The 17,506-nt window shown below is 40.1% G+C and overlaps 1 protein-coding gene across 1 annotated transcript in view; it reads right to left on the reverse strand.

Annotated features, from left to right (window-relative positions):
• The window catches only part of LOC111866868 (G-protein coupled receptor 52), a 101,350-nt gene extending 88,755 nt beyond the window's left edge, over positions 1 to 12,595 (reverse strand). The window contains exon 1 of the mRNA XM_023856207.2: positions 12,246 to 12,595. The gene's annotated coding sequence lies outside the window, so the exon portion shown is untranslated. The remainder of the gene's footprint in view (positions 1 to 12,245) is intronic.
• Positions 12,596 to 17,506: the final 4,911 nt, after the last annotated feature.

A 17,506-nucleotide genomic window follows, 5' to 3' on the forward strand; every position in this document is an offset into this window, starting at 1 on the left:
ATAATAATAATAATAATAATAATAATAATAATTCCGTTGACTTCGGACTTTTCATTATGAAGCGAGAAAAGTATAATATATTATTATATTTCGGGATCCTGTTGCATTGAGGTATCACTTGTAGTCTTTTCTTGCGTCTACAATGCTACAACATTAGTTTAACAACATTAATTTACTAATTGTTCGTTACATATTTAAAATGTCATTAAAATTTTTAAAATACATGTACATTCAGTGTTTGTGCTACACGTTTCAGCCGCATAGGGCCATCTTCAGGCACCACATCTCTTAAAGGAGTATACTGAACTGTGCAGTTGGTGTCTACGCTACACGTTTCAGCCGCATAGGGCCATCTTCAGGCAACACATCTCTTAAAGGAGTCTACTGAACTGTGCACTTGGTGTCTACGCTACACGTTTCAGCCGCATAGGGCCATCTTCAGGCAACACATCTCTTAAAGGAGTCTGTAGAACTGTGCACTTGGTGTCTACGCTACACGTTTCAGCCTCATAGGGCCATCTTCAGGCACCACATCTCTAAAGGAGTCTACTGAACTGTGCACTTGGTGTCTACGCTACACGTTTCAGCCTCATAGGACCATCTTCAGGCACCACATCTCTAAAGGAGTCTACTGAACTGTGCACTTGGTGTCTACGCTACATGTTTCAGCCGCACACATCTCTAAAGGAGTCTACTGAACTGTGCACTTGGTGTCTACGCTACATGTTTCAGCCGCACACATCTCTAAAGGAGTCTACTGAACTGTGCACTTGGTCAAATTATATTCATTAAGGCACGTCGATGTTATTATAAATTTTCTTGAATTCAGATGTTGTAGAATGATTTTATGGAATGTTTTCTTCCTATCTTAAATATTGCGTCTGTTTTCGTGTCCCATTGTGTGTGCACCTTTCTTAGTTGTGTTATCTAGTGTTGCTTTGTGTTCCTTTTACGATGAATATGACTATTATTTTAATATTTGGAAGGACTGTGGTTACTATAAAATATAATAACAATAAAAGTTTAAAATATATCGATATACAAAAATGGTAAAGTAAAAAGTAAAGCTATCCCTGTAACAGGCCATGGAGGCCCATAGGTTTGTCAGATGTTGAGGTTCCTCGTACTCATTTCTGTTAGAGGCTGAGTCGACCCCAGGGCCATAGTGCGGCTTGAAGAATTAGGTAAATTAAAAAAATCCAGTGACCTCATCGGGATTTGAACCCGCGACCTTCCGGCTTGTAGCATAGTGCCTCAACCAACTACGCTACCACGTGCCCCATACAATAAAAATAATAATAATAATAATAATAATAGTTATTTAGTGGAATTTTTATTTATTTTCGTGCGTACACAACAACCCAAAGAAAATTATAAAATAAGGAAGAGCAAAGATCGAATGAAATCAATAAACTGTTAGTCGAAGGGCGGCCGCGGATGAACGCAACGTGCGCAGTGCACAGTAATTTTTTCCCTCCTCCTGCTTAGTTTGCAACGTTAGAACGACGGTTTTGCAACACCAAGAAAATTAAGCCATTTATCTCTCTTACTTACAACAGCGACAGTGGATCCTACGCCCCCACAACTTTTCTCTATTCAGTGCCACAATCCAGCACCATACCACGCATTTCTGTTTCGTGTTCATCTCAAACTCACCGAAACGTAAAGCAATACAAACCGTAAGCATCTCCTGTAAAAGTCACTTCTGAACACAATGCCGCTTATGCATGCGCCTAAGAGTTCGTTCTCCTATATGCACTATTTACTTGCTTGTGATGAAACATTTTGCATCGTAATTAAATCCATATTTTCTAAACTTCTCTCTAAATACAGATTGCAGGTTCTAGTGGCTAAAACTATGAAGAGTATTAGTTTCTGGAACGTGTACACCGTATAGCCTGATGAAAGTTTACTGACGTTTCGGATTAACGCATTTCTTCTATCTTCAGGGTAGCAGAGAAAGTCGTATAAGCAGGCCAACAGATCATATTGTCCCTAGGACGTAAAACGTAATAGCTTCCCTACTTGCCTCCCTCAAGATGTGCCCTGCTCACAAAATGGGCGTTTTTTACACTTCCTCGCTGAAATGCTTACCATAGATTTCTTAAAAATCCAACGATACAAGGCATGCAGCCACAAGAGTAGAACACACCATAAGACACAATACACACACAACATTAGAAACATAAGAAGAACGACCCCCGTGTGGATGATCAATAATACACACGAATTTTAAAAATATGACGTATGAGATAATAAGTTTCAACAAGTTTTAAGTACATAAACTTTATTATTATATAAGGACGTATACAAATTTAATATTATTTGTAAATGGACATATAAAGGCAAGCAGTGAAATGGTTGACGGATCGATACACCTGAAGATGGCAGCATGCTGCCGAAACATGTAGTGTAGGAGTGGTAGATGGGATTGTATGCACTTGAAGACTGTTAATACATACACATTATGAATATGACTCAGTGCAACAGGACGATAAAATATAACATTCTTAAAAATGCTTTTGAATTGTCCATGAAAAGCTTCCGTTCTCGTATTATTATTTGGAAATCTATTGCATCTATTGTTGAAACGCACTCAGCAGAAATTTGTGACCCTCTTAAAATCCGCGACAGTTATGCTCTTCCGATAGACCAAATTAAAAGTGCACACTTTGCATAAGAGCAGGTATCACCTCGGCACACTCTTCCTTACTCGAGTTTACCGAAAATCTGAATTCTATCCTTAGTTTTGGATATCGATGTTCTTAGAGTTACTGCTCGGTGTAATAAAGACTTTGATGTCCGATATCTTCTCCTCTGGTTAAAAATTCCTTATTCTGGTTTCGCTTCAGGCATTAATGTTTGTTTGCAGGGATATATGAGTACTTGTATTTGGAACAAAGTTTCTGTTTCTTAAACATGTATTTTCTAAGTTATACTCTCAATTATTAATTATTAAAGTATTTATGTATCTAGCATTAATAAGATAAAAGTAAAATTCTTGTGCTTAACTAATTAAGCATCACGCCATGAAGAAGAGTGTGGGAGTGCATGTATAGATTCATATTTCTTGACCTCGTCCATGATGTGTATGTATTGGCCGTCTTCTAGTGCACTCAGTCTCACATGTCACTTCACTACATGTTTCGGCATCACTGTGCCATCCTCAGGTGTGTTATTTACGTTAAACTATTGCACTGCTCGCCATCATGTGTCGTTTATAAAATTATTTGAAATGTATATTCTTCATTTACTATAATAAAATTTATATATATTAAAATTTGACAAGATTTATTATCTTGTACGTCTTAATTCAAACTCGTGTATTATATCATTCTTCCACTATGGGAGTCGTTCTTCCTATATTTTGTGTGTACTGTGTCTTGTGAAGTGTCCTTTTATGGCTGCGTGCGTTGTAATGCTGGATGTGTGTGTGTCTTCGTATTGATTGAGTTATGATCTTGACCTCGGTACTAGTTGGAGTTGAATGTTCAGAATCTCGCCCCGGCCTCTCTGTTACCGGGGATAGAGCCCCCGATACTCAGTGGATAGGAGGTTGGGTGGACCCCAGAGCAGGTATGGATGACATGAAGAAGTGAAAATTCTTGACCCTCGAACTCCGACATCTCGGTAGCCCAGCCCGTAGCCAGTCGCTATACCGGCTGAGCTATCCCGGCACTTCCCTAGAAGGCGATGTGGTTCTTTTCGAGACAGAATAAAAATGTTGGGCGAATGAATGTTCCGTTGAATGCTATTATGACCTGTTCCAGTATCCTGCGATAAGAAAATACTGGCGGTAGCCCAATGTTTGGCTTCGAAACTATGAAGAGGAAGCGTCGTATAAAATTGTTTCTCCTTCGTTGTAAACCAGTAATTATTGGTATGATTATTCAGTTGGAACCGAAGTCTTTCTATACTTGTCCCATAGCTAAGTGATCACTGGTCAGCAATTTGCAGATCCTTTGTCTGGTATTTAGCAGGCAACGTGGCGGAACAACAAACAGCGAAGCACTGCCATGTTCCTTTCAAGATACGACGGAACTGTGGCATGTTGCATTTAGAAGAAACGCGACTGTATAAGAAATTTAAATTGGAAAATACCAAAATCAGCTCGGATAATTGTGTGCAATTAAGGAATAATATCAGACATGAAATAAATCATAAACACTAATGAATATAAGATTAATGTCTTCTAGAATGTGACGCCGTGTACTTTGTGTAAGGTACATCGTTCTAAACAACTTGATGTAGGCTTCCTCAGGGTAGAAAACTGCGAAATCTTTTGTACCTCTCTGCCATACTGAACGTTGTTACATTCAAGAAGAGGGTAATTTCCGGGTTATTATTATTTTCGTTACGAGCTAGGTTATATGTTGCAAAATCTGAACTTGTCCTGCTTAAACAGCTGTTATCATCAATAACAGTGGAACAGCCAGAATATGACGGTACAATAATTTCATCTTACACCTACGCGGGAAATTTCTGTTCCCATAGCCCCGAACCCAGTCAGTATTTTTCCCCAAAGGAGAGCAGACAGAAAAATTTGCTTACTATTAAGCCGTTAAAACTATTTTCTGTCGCCCTGGAGTATTCAAGATAAAAGAACAATTAAGATTTAATCACTACACCATGAAGACGTAAGGAGCCGGGATAGCTCAGTCGGTATAGCGACTGGCTACGGGCAGCACGACTGAGGGGTCGGAGTTCGAGTCCCGGTAGGGTGAAGAATTTTCAGATCGGCTCTAGGGTCCATACATCCTCCTATCCAATGGGTACCGGGGGTTCTTTCCCCGGGGGTAAAGCGGCCGCGGCGTGAAGGTAACCACTCACCTCCAGCTAGTGCCGAGGTCAAGAAAATCTGGATCCATACATCCACTCCCCCTTACGCATTCATGGCGTAGTGCTTAGTTAGTTAAGCAAAGGGACAGTTTTTTTATCTTTACCAAGAAGACGTATGGGGTAGTGGATGTATAGATCCACATTTTCTTGATCTCGATACTAGTTGTGAGTGGACAGCATCACGCTTCGGCCGGTTTAACCCCGGGTAAAGAGCCCCCCCCCCGGTACCCATTGGATATGAAGCTGCATGCACCCCACAGCCGATCTGGACGTCGTGGAGAAGAGACAATTCTTGATGTTACCGGTACTTGAACTCCGACTCCTCTGTCGTCCAGTTCGTTGTCAGTCGCTATACTCTCCATGATGTGTATTCATGCTAACCGTCTTACAGTGCACACAATTTCACCTTACTCTTCACTTTTACCCTACATGTTTCAGCACTAATGTGCCATCTTCAGGTGTGTCTCTATGCACGTCAAACTACTGCACTGCATGCCATGACGTCTTCATTCTAAAATGACTAAAATGTGTATTCGTCATGTATAACAATACATTCTAAATGTTAAAACCTTTCGGGATTCGTCATCCTTACGTCGTATCTCAAAAACGCGAATCACGCCAATCCTCCTCTGTGGGAACACTCTTGTATTGTGCTCTGTGTTGTGTCTTGCTCCTGTGACTGCGTGCGCTGTACTGCTATACTGACTACGCCATCCCTACTCCTTATAATTTTTGGTATATTTTCTTATTCTCTCAAATTTGGGTTTCTCCCAAAAAATCGCGAGGGGTGGAGGAAGATACCGATCTTACACCCCCCTCTATCCGGAGCACATGCCCGCATCGCTACAGGGCGAGTGTTGTTCGCATTGGTCCCCTTAAAGGTAAATCGTGACTGGTACTACACCCTACCATGCTCCTTAGTTTTCATGTGGAGGCACGGCTCCAATCTTTCTTAACCTTCGTCACTAGATGGCAGCAATGAGCTTCAGGCCTGAGTACAGGAGATCGGGTGCACCTGAGAAGCGTTGCGAATGGAGCGACGAAAGAAAAACTTGTGCCCTGTCAGGACTTGAATGCAAATTAACCACCCTGGTTTTGAAGTCGAATAATGAGGTCCATTGTGTGCAGAATTGAGATTGGCTGCAGGTAAATCCCCCCCTTCCATGATAATATATCTGTTGAAGCTTGTACAATATTAAAAAAAATTTGCATAGATGTGATCGCACTCTATGATCTCAAGATTTTAATAAAAGAAATGCAACCTGAATAAGATGAATATAAAACGTACAAGAGGAAGAAATCTATATATTACCAATAATTTAATTACTTTCACGTTAGTAATAAAAAGGTGTATACAATTTATATCGTAACTCGCATTCAAGATTTTGTTGAGTTTGTTTTCGGAGCATTTGAGCTGAGGAAAGTCAGACACATAAACAATACTTCCAGAAAATTTTTAAGACAATTCTTTGATGCGTTTACAATGTTTAATACATTATCTTGCCACGTTTCTTTTTAATATTTCATCAAAATATTTGCTATAGGCTCCAATATTATCATGCGAAAATTTGCCGTACAAGCTCATACACTCGCTCCATTGACTCGTTCTTGTTTATGTAACTATGCTCTTTGTCTAAACTGTGCCTAAAATATCTTTGAGGGTGCATCATCATCATTAAATGATGACGCATATCGTTAAGTCATCATTAGAGAGTCACCAGACTCCATTGCAACACACCGCAGCTTGTAGTTTGTCTTTGAATTCTTACTGAACAGTGAACAGTGTGGGGTGTGAAGTGCTCACAGCTGTAGTTATGAAGAATTCTATTATTTAGGATATAGCGCTGTGTAGTCCGGTGAAAGTCAACGGCGTCTCGGAGGAACATGTCATCTCTATCTTCAGAGTTGAAGAGGAAGCCGATTGGGACGAAACTACCGTGAAGGCAACAAGCAGAAATTTATACTCTTCATAATCACCACGGTAACAATCTCAAATACAAGGCTTGTTGAGGTTAGTTTTGTTTTTATGAACCTTGTTGAACATACAGAAACAAATTGTTTTTGAGGTTCTCACAATGACATTACAGTGTTCTGCAGTGTAATGCAGTGCTGTTAAGTCATAGCCCCACGTTTCGGAGGTATCTGTCCCCTCTATCTTCGGGTTAGAATACCAAAACCAAGCAGGAAAACTATAGAAGCAGACAGAAAACTCATCTTGTCGCCTGCCTTATGATCAATAATTGAAATTTGAATTTTGAACATGTGTGATACTAGTATTAATAGTAATAATAGGTTACATTAATAACGAAACGGGGCTCAGTATCGATATATCGCAATTCTCTTGATCATTTGTAACGTTACTGCGTCACAAACCCGCATTGTTATATAATAACCCTTCATGAAGCATTGTTATCACAAGTGAATCATTAAACGCCATCAATTATAACAGCACCGAACGTTAAAGCCAACATTATATCAGGCGTAGTAACGTTAGTACCGCAATAGGAAGATGGAAAAATTTCCCCCAAACCAGCTCCAAGCTATGTCCACTATGTCCATCGCTTTTGCATCAAAATGTCCGATTAATATATCACTGTGAAATGACACGCTAATTCTGCCGCCATATTTGGTGATGGTCATTGTTCGCTATAACACTGCTAGTTAGTATCTAGGCCAGTGATTCTTAACCGGGGGGTAATTGCCTTCCAAGGGCAATTTCACGAATGTATTTCAGGGGTTACTGAACTGGTCAGCTACACATATTTCTCTTAAACAGAGCCAAGCTATACAATAAAGTTATGAAATTTTATTTTATTTTTGTGTGTTCAGATTTAGAAAAGAATTGAGAGAAAAATTTATTTATTGATTAAGCTTAAGGGATAACAACGATAGATCTGTTAGAAGTTGTTTAAACGCTGCGTGTTAAATGTGGTGATTTATAGAACCTTCTAGAACTACACAGTATGGGCGCTAGCAGGACTATTTTTTCAAGGGAGAGGGGGGCAGTTAGTTTTGCAAGGAGGGGGAGGTGCAAACACTCTTGTTTCCAAATTTATATTTGAGCCCTTTAAGATTTTTCTTTTCTGATCCTTTTTATAACATTCACGTTAGAAAAATAATTTTTAAAATGTTTCATTATTAATATTTGTATATTTCCTTCTCTCAGTCAATTAAAATTTAAAAAATTATGTACCTGTACTCTTCGCCAAATATAATAAAAATGATCAAGTCAAGGAGGATGAGCTGGACTGGGCATCTAGCACGAATTGTGTAGTAGAGGAATACTTATAGGATACTGGTGAGAAGCCAGAAGGAAAGAGACCACAAGGAAAACAAAAATGTAGGTGGGTGGATAATATTAAAATTGATCTTAGATAGGATGTGTTGGTATGGACTGGGTTGATCTGGCTTAGGATATGGACCAGTAGAAGGACTCTTGTGTACATGGCAATAAACCCTGGGGTTTCGTAATATTTTGAACGATTGTTGAGTAGCTACGCAACTGGCGGTTTCTCAAGAGGAGCTCATCTCCATGGAGTCAGTTAGTGGTTAAATAATTAAATTTTAAATATTTCATTAGCCAATTGCTATGTATGCAGCCATGTAACTAAACTGTATACAAGATTAGGAAACCTCTCAAGGCACCTTAGTGCAAACAGGCATTTTAATAGGAGGACAAGGAACATGTACTTCCATGACGTCAATATGTATAAATAAACAAGTAGTAAAATGTCAAGGTAAAGATGAAGTTCTCCCTGAACTTAATTAAGGTTATGAAGACGTATGAGGGAGTGCAGGTGACGCATTTGTGAGTTCTGTTTTGATGGAGGTGAGTGGTCAGCTTCCCGCCGAGAATAATTTACCTCGAGGGATAGGAACCCAGGTACCGATTCTATACGAGGTCGGGTGGGCCCCAAAACCAGTTCCTCTTGCCCCTATCGGAAATACAGGCCGTACCCTAGTCACTGTAATGGCTACCTCTTCTCTAGTTGAATGGAAATTGGGGATATTTTCTGTTGATAAAACGCTCTTATAAGGAACATGATAAAAATAATTCATTTGAAGAAGTGAGGAGTAAATAAGCGAACAAAGTATTGATTGAATGAAATAAATCATGTTCACAAAGACTAGTTATGAACTTCGAAGAATATTAAATATTTAAGAAGTAACTTCATTTGTAAAATATTCATTAGTTGCGTGTGGACATTGAAAGACCTGATGAAGGGCGTTCTTTGTAGAATGTAAGGAGGAACGAGGCACTTAGGGCCGCACCATAGCTCAAGCGGGTAGTCGCTGGATTCCCACAGCGGCGGCCCGGGTTCGGTCCCGGGTCTGGTCAAGTGGGATTTGTGGTGGACAAGGTGGCGCTGGGGCGGGTTTTCTCCGAGTACTTCGGTTTCCCCTGCCAATATTCATTCCACCAAATTCTCCATCATCATATTCACCCGGGGCAGGTACAATAGGCCAATCAGTTGCCGCCATGCCAAGTGGACCCAGTTGGACTCCGCCCCCCCCCCACAAAGCGAATTAAAAAAGGCAGTTCAAGGTCAGTGAGCATTTTCGCATATTTACATTATCATTACGGTTTTTCCCCCCAAAATTTCGGATATAGAATCCTATAGAATTTCTTTATAAATTCATGCATACACGTTATGACGTCAACACCGTTCAGACCATCTGCTTAATACTCGGTATAATTTTGACCCTTAAAATAAAGAAAAAGAGGGCAGGTTGACGTTGTGATAACGCTTTAGAAATGTGTTTAGGAGGTGATGATTCGAATTTCTACAGGGACATTGATTATCCCGACGGTTTTAGTGGTTTTACTCACTCTCTACCGGGGAAATTACAGAATATAATCTCGATTAGACGAGGCTTACTCATCAACCTGAAGATGGAGTCAGTATGTTCCTGCGAACTGTAGGTAAACTTCTACCAGGTCACACGGCACCATATCGCAGAATAGAGCGCTCTTTATTGTTACAGCCTATTAAATTTCACACCACCAAATGCTGTCTTCTTCCGAATGTACCCAATATGGAAACACATTTACCACAAAGGGCTTACACAGATGCGTATTTAAATCTGTCACCAAAAGCACGTATAGTGTAACAATTCTCCGGAATTATCTCTGTTATGGCCTATATATTTTTAAATTTGTCAATGCTAACTTATGGTTCTGTTTTATTAATAGCGTAAAACTGATTATTTCAAACAGAAAACTTATAAATACACTTTAAATATAACTGACAAACATATCGAGGCTGAAATAATGGAGATTACAAATAATTAAGTCTTCGCGTGTGTTCGAACGATTGCTGTTGATTGTTGGATGTACAAATTTGGAAATACTCACGTAGCGAAACAATTTTGGAAAATTCCCTCACGTGATGGAGATCCTCTTGTCGTCATTAGAAGGCTACCAGAAACAATTTTCGAATTATGATAAATCACCACACCAGAAATCTCCTTAAACACTCACGAATATGCATCTATAGAACTGCCAAATCAAGGAATGGCATACCGTCAATACAGACACAATTTAGTAACAAACAACTTAAAATGCGTAATTTTATTTTGTTAAATGGCACCACATCTCTCGATTCTTAAACACTATTATTTATAAAGTAAAACCGACAACAACGAATTAAACAGAGAAATAAATACCGTCACATTCTACCGGAAATATGTCGCAACACTGCAACAGCTATTCGAACAAATTCTGCCGGAAATATGTTGCAACCATGCAAAAACTATTCAACAGATTCTGCCGGAAATATGTCGCAACACTGCAACAACTATTCGAACAAATTCTGCCGGAAATATGTTGCAACCATGCAAAAACTATTCAACAGATTCTGCCGGAAATATGTCGCAACACTGCAACAACTATTCGAACAAATTCTGCCGGAAATATGTCGCAACACTGCAACAACTATTCGAGCAAATATGTCTTCTTCTTCCTAGTCAGACTTTACGGGTTAGTCTTTTTGAGATGTTGTAGTTCATAAATAGATCCAGTAACTTTAAGCTTATAGATACTGGTAGGACTACATGGACGGGGGGATGGGCTCACCGCAAGACCTCTACCTACACTGGACAACATAAACACAGAAGAGTGTCAAAATACTCGTATATCCACGAACCTACTGGGATGGGAACACAATCCCCTGTTGATACTTTAGAAGGCAATAACAGGTCTATGCAGCGAGGTCACTCTGATCGGTACATGGAGAAATCAAGGTCACAAAATATATATTCAGCGAATACCAGCGGCCGTAAGGTCTAAGGCACCCATTTTTATCAACTGCTCCGATACGATGATCATGTGTTCGAATCCCAATCGAGTCACGGCTCTGTGAGTTTTATCTGTGTGTGTGTGTGTGTGTTGGTTCTCACGTTTAGGTACAGCTTGCGGCAGACCGATCCCCCATCCAAGGGATCCTATTTAGTGTATGCAGGATTAATCGATTCTGAAGTTATTTCTGAATTTGAACTTGCCAGAGATCATAGTAAGGGCAATTCTGAAGCTCAGGAGGAAGTATAAACAAAACGGGAGTTCATATAGTATGGAAAATGTTTTCGTTTTCATATCCGATCGCTTCATCACGGGATTTTAAATTTCATTACGGCAACAAGAAGAGCAAAACGGCAGTATCAAGCAAATGTTTCGACCACTGACCTCCACTGATGTTCCAAACGGACTCGTTAATTATGAAAGGCAAGGCCAGCGGCTTTAACACCATACCAAAAAAAGGTTGAGGTTTATGTTACGATCGTTTTACAGGGGCGCATATGGAAAGGGCTGGCGCAAAACAGAACTCTATCCCCTGACATATTTCCACCCCTCGCTGTTCACTTAAAAACAAACGAAATTTTCTGAAATTGTGACGAAACGTATCATTGGCACCACAGTTAATTCTTTTGTATTTCTTGTAATTTAAAAAAATTATATAAATAATAACTCTGTGAACAAAAGAATATAATACATTATATTTATTTAAAAATAACCCAATGAAAGGGGTGTTGTAAAATGTACCGACCGCAAAATCGCCTCATCCAGGCTGTAAACTCGCTCGCCTGTGCTGTTTCGCTGGCCTTTTATATGGCTTCATCAAGTATTTTAGGAAATACATGTAAAAAATACGTCTTAAACTGATGTTAACAGAGTACGGTGTTTTTATTTCCGTAAAAAGAATTAATTTTTTGTGTATTTCATTTTAAATAAATGTATGAATGTATACACAACATCAACACACTGTGTAGACTGAAATAGTGAGTAAGTACCTTTGATGGTACTTCAACATCAAAGGCCACTCGAGCAGAACTGAAAGAGCACATAGCAATGTCAACATTTCAAGATCACAGGATAAACAGAAACCATGTATCAGGGTCACAATACTTACAGGGGCAAACTCGCACAATTTAACGTCCTTTCAAGCGACCAGGTAATCTGCCTTTCTTCACAGCGAGATGACAAGATAAAGACGCAACATTAAAGACAACAAAATTTCCGTTCAGGTTCACATTTCGTACAGCAATATATGTGAGCGAAGAAGTTGATCAGGCAGGAGAACAACAAACTAGAAAACACTGTGGCTACAGTCTTCTAATATAGAGACAGTACAAGAAGCCAATAAGCACAACCAGTTGAAATGGTAGCAGAACTTGTAGGAGCAGCGGAGTCTGCATGGGCCAGGGTCCCTTGCACTGAGCTAGTTGTCCCAGCCATGGAACCCAACATCACCGCGGACGCGCAAGCGCATGAGCTTTTCCATCGGTGACGTCACTAATAAAGCCCGGGCGAGTACAGGCGTCATCATATCAAGTTCCGTCCTGAAGAGCGAACTCAACAAAAAGAAGAAGAAGAAGAAGAAGAAAAGGTTAGATTCGATAACGCGATCTATTATAAAACTCTTCAGAAATGGGTCCATATATATGAAAGGAGAAGGGATATGTTGTTAAGGATCCTACATTATATAACGTGACACCGTATAGTCTGTAATGATTGGTTTACATGTTTCGGAGAAGCGCTGCGTAAATCTTCGTGAAGAATCACATGGCCACCGGACCTTTGTAAAGGACACGGTAACTACATTATTCATTAGCATGGATGGCTTGGAGGCTATGGCCGACATATCGACGTTTCGGACGACAGATGTCCCTATCTTCAGGGCGCTCTTAAAAATCTAGAATTGGATGGCCACATTAAGTGTGACGGATAAGATATTTACAGTGTTAATCAGCACAGGTTGTTCACAGACTATAATTCACATATCGATGTTTCGGAGGAGCGATGGGTACCCTTCACAAATATATAGCTACCGGAACTCTGTGAAGGGCAGATAATTACATAATTCATTAGCATGGTTAGCTTGGAGACTATGACTCACATGCCGACGTTTCGGAGGAGTACTCTTCACAAATCTAGTATTACATGGCCACAGTAGATGTGTGATGGATAAGATATTCACAGCGTTAAATGAGCTATTTGTTGCGTGCAGAATGCCTTATTTTCCAACATCGAAGCTTAAGTTCTGGGACAGATTCTGAAGTCCGGTTAACAGTAAAGCCTCAGTAAGGGAGAATGTGTTACCATCCCTAACAATTCTCCATCGACCCGTCTATTGCTGTCTCCCTGAGCCTTCTAGCAAAGAACATTAGTGTCAGCCACACAGGAAGACTATAATTAATCAATCATGATCATATGTTAACAATTTGATTCGGGAACAAATTAATTTTTTTTTTCGTGATACCAAAACCGCAACTCCTTGATCTGCATAAAGTTTTGCGAGGAACGGCGTCCCTGTGGCTCAGATTGCGTGTCTATGACCGAGTGTCCCTCTCTTTGTGACCACGAAACCATTGGCACCGGTAGGACTGGGGATGCCAGACATGTGACACCCCCCGGATTTTTTTGGGGGGGAAAAAAATTAAAAAGAAAAATATCAAATATCAATACCACATACGGAAATAAAAATTAAGCATTCTTTTATCACTAACATGAGGTAGCGGTAGCGTAGTTGAGGTACTGTGCTACAAGCAGGAAAGTTGTGTGTTCGATTCTCGATGTAATTGAATATTTCAGTTGACCTAATCCGCACTATGCTCCTGGGGTCGAATCAGTCTCTAATAGAAATGAGTGCCAGGAATAGTCCGGGGGAGTAAAGGGTAGCCGCCCCGTAAGGCTAACCTCACCGCCATCTGTGAGCCGATTGTCTAGAAAATATGGGAGCCTCGGCGTCTCACAACCCTATGGGCCTCCACGGCCGGTTACAGGGACAGCTTTACCTTTTATCTCTCATGAATATCATAATGCGATCTGAAGGAATAATCTTATGTGGTTTTTACATTAAGTTCTTAACTAAATTTTCTGGCTGTCCCTCTAGAGTTCTATTCACCTGTCATTCGTGAAGTAATTCTCTTCATTGTTAACTTCTTGCCACAAAGATAAATTTCCCTATAAATACAAATTATTATGTTAGTATATTGACGTGTTACTTATTATATCCACCCCCCCCCATAAGCCTTCATGGCGTAGTGCTTAATTCGTTGAGCACAGGGACAACTTTACATTTACCTTTTTACATATTATCACTCATTTTGATGAATTTATGTCCAATTTATTGCTTTATTTATTTCATGATCTCTCTCAAACACACTTCTCGAATAAATGGAGACCATTTCTGCAGATATACGTCCATGAAATTTTTTGTAGCACAGTCCGTCTCGATAAGCTAGTCAAGAAATTTTCCACATAATTCAGAACCCGAAGTTTCATCACCTTGTTCACAACAGCCCACAACTGATCCATATTTTGAGCCAAATTTGATTTATAAAACACATCGATGGTCCATATATTTAAGGTTCTTTTTAATATTATCAAACCTTCTACGCTTGAATTTCCGAAATGGTCTTCCTAGTAGTTTGAAGTGCTAGTTTCTATGATTCGATCCATTGCTACGGGAAGACTAGTGAATACTAGGAATCCTAGTGCGTGTAAAATGGTGAACAGGAAATTGTGCAAATTAGCGATAGCGCTGTATTTAAGTGTGATTAAGAGGACTTGTAACCAAGGCGCTACTGAATCCAATCATCCGATTCAGAACCAGGCATTTTTCAAGAAGTTACAAGAATTTTTCTAATTTTCAATATTTTCAAATTTTAAATATAAAATTATTGAAATTTCTTTTGTCGTTGAATGTAAAATTCTATGTTGCTTTTGTGTTTTTGTCCCGCATTGTAGGTTGTCTTTCGCCCGAGGTTCGCTGTTATACTATATAATTGCCTCTTGTATCACTGTATAAATTTTGGGTTAACTGTTATTTATGTATGTCTCATGGCATAAATAAATTACTTTCATATTACAGAAGCTATTCGCGGATATACCCGCTGTTCGCCGAAGGTATGTTCTCCCCTTTAGCAATTCAATGGAGGAATAGCATTCAAATAAAGAAATCAGAGTTTCATATTGCAGTTAAAATGAAATTATGAAGGAGACTTTGAATAATATCCAGAAAATCTGCCGTAATACTTGCACATCATTTAATAGCCGTGGCTTCAGTACATACTGGTAATAATAAAATATATAATGTCTTTTGGTTCTCTATGATAACCTGAGGTCGAAAACAAACTTACATTTATATACATTATAAAAAGGTAAAGCTATCCTTGTAAGAGGCCATGGAGGCCCATAGAGTTGTGAGACGTCGAGGCTCCCACATTTTACAGACAATCGGCTCACAGATGGCAGTGAGGTCAGCCTTACGCGCCGGCCGCCCTTTACCCCCAGAAAGATTCGTGGTAATCATTTCTGTTAAAGGCTGAGTCGACGCTCTATAAAACGTAAAGTTGTCCTTGTGCTTAGCTAATTAAACACTACGCCATTTAGATACAGGGTGTCCCAGGAGGAATGTGCCAAACTTCGGGAGGGTGTTCCTTATGTTAAAGTATGCCGATATAACCCAAAACACCTATGTCCAAAGTTGAACGGTTACGGAGATAATGGCCCGAGAAAAGTGTGGTCTTCTAGCGGGTCCACGGATTATACCTATCAGCTGAGAGGAATTATCTCTGTTTGTCCTTGACTGCCGTGATTCATCCTATCCGTGCTTATGGAGTTGGCTTTATCAGAACGCGCAGTCAGCACGTTACGTCATCGCTTACCATTCATGTGTCATGTACAGTGCTTGGAACTCTTAACGACAACTTTGAGATGGCATGCGAGTTTTTTGTACTTCAATTTTATGGCTTCATGTCACTCACAAGTTAGTTTGATGTTACGTACATTATTAACATTACAGAATCCACATATTCCTGCCAGTTTTAATATCTATTTTGTAATCAACAAGTGTGTAACCCCGGTCAAAGTTTGACACTTCTCTGGCCATTATCTCCGTAACCGTTCAACTTTGGACATAGGTGTTTTGGGTTATATCGGCATACTTTAACATAAGGAACACCCTCCCGAAGTTTGGCACATTCCTCCTGGGACACCCTGTATATGTGGGGGGAGGTGGAGGTATAGATCCAATATTCTTGACCTCGGAACTGGATGGATGTGAGTGATCAGCTTCACGCTCTCTCCGCTTTGGACAAAAAACAGCGATACCCACTGTATAGGAGGCTGGGTGGGTCTCAGAATCGATCTGGACGCTGTAGAGAAGAGAGAAATGTGCCCCTGTTGGGAATTGAACCCCGACGCAGGCTGTATCCCGCAGCTATCGCATATATGCGACTACTCAGAACACGGCACTAAATCAGTTATACTGAAATGGAGAGCCGTAGCTGTAACGCATTCAGATTGATCGGCTTGAGAACCTTTCACCTGGTGAAAGACTTTATGGAGCAGAGGGTGAAGTTCAACAAAGACTTCAGTCAAAATAACCTCATAATGTGAATCCCCTGAAGAAGACTACTGCCAGTTATTTATATGAAGCTCTGCTTTTTATTATAGGACCCGCAATGCAACGCTTTGATGATCAAAGTCAAGAATAAAATGTGCACTGAATTCAAACACGAGCTCCTTTTTGTGGGTCAATAAACGACAATGCCAAAATAGCTTCGAAAGATAGGATGACAGAAGAATGATGAATTGGAAAGAATGTGAAAAGAAACGGTCGTTATCTCTTCCAGGTATTATTTCGGTATTTACACGTACTTGGAGGGACTGAGGAAACCTCGAAATCCTGTCAGGGTAGTCAGTGAAACCACTTGAGAAAACCTGTTTGGTTTAAAGTTTTGGCAACAATGTTGTAAGTGGTACCGCCTCTGTGGTCTAGTGGTCAGAGTTCCTGGCTACATATCCAGAGGTCCGGGTTCGATTCCCGGCGCTACCAGATTTTCTGAGAAGTAGTGGGTCTGCAACGGCGTCCACTTAGCCTCGTGAGGATAATTGAGGAGCTACTTGAATGGAAAAGTAGCGGTTCCAGTCTAGAAAACCGAGACTAAGGGCCGTGGTGATCCGTTGCGCTGACCACGCAACATCCTCTATACGCTAAAGTTGGCACTAACTTCGCCTACAAGCGGCGGTCGCTCGGTCGGTATAGTTCGCTTGCGGACTAAAGCCACGGAGTTTTTTTGTTATTTGTTGTAAGTGGTACACTTCATGCAACATGACCATGAGCCGTATAGCTTATAACTATTTGCTCTAACTGCATCTTATAAA

This window comes from Cryptotermes secundus, unplaced genomic scaffold, assembly GCF_002891405.2.
Source record: "Cryptotermes secundus unplaced genomic scaffold, Csec_1.0 scaffold42, whole genome shotgun sequence".
In the NCBI taxonomy this organism is placed as follows: Eukaryota; Metazoa; Arthropoda; class Insecta; order Blattodea; family Kalotermitidae; genus Cryptotermes; species Cryptotermes secundus.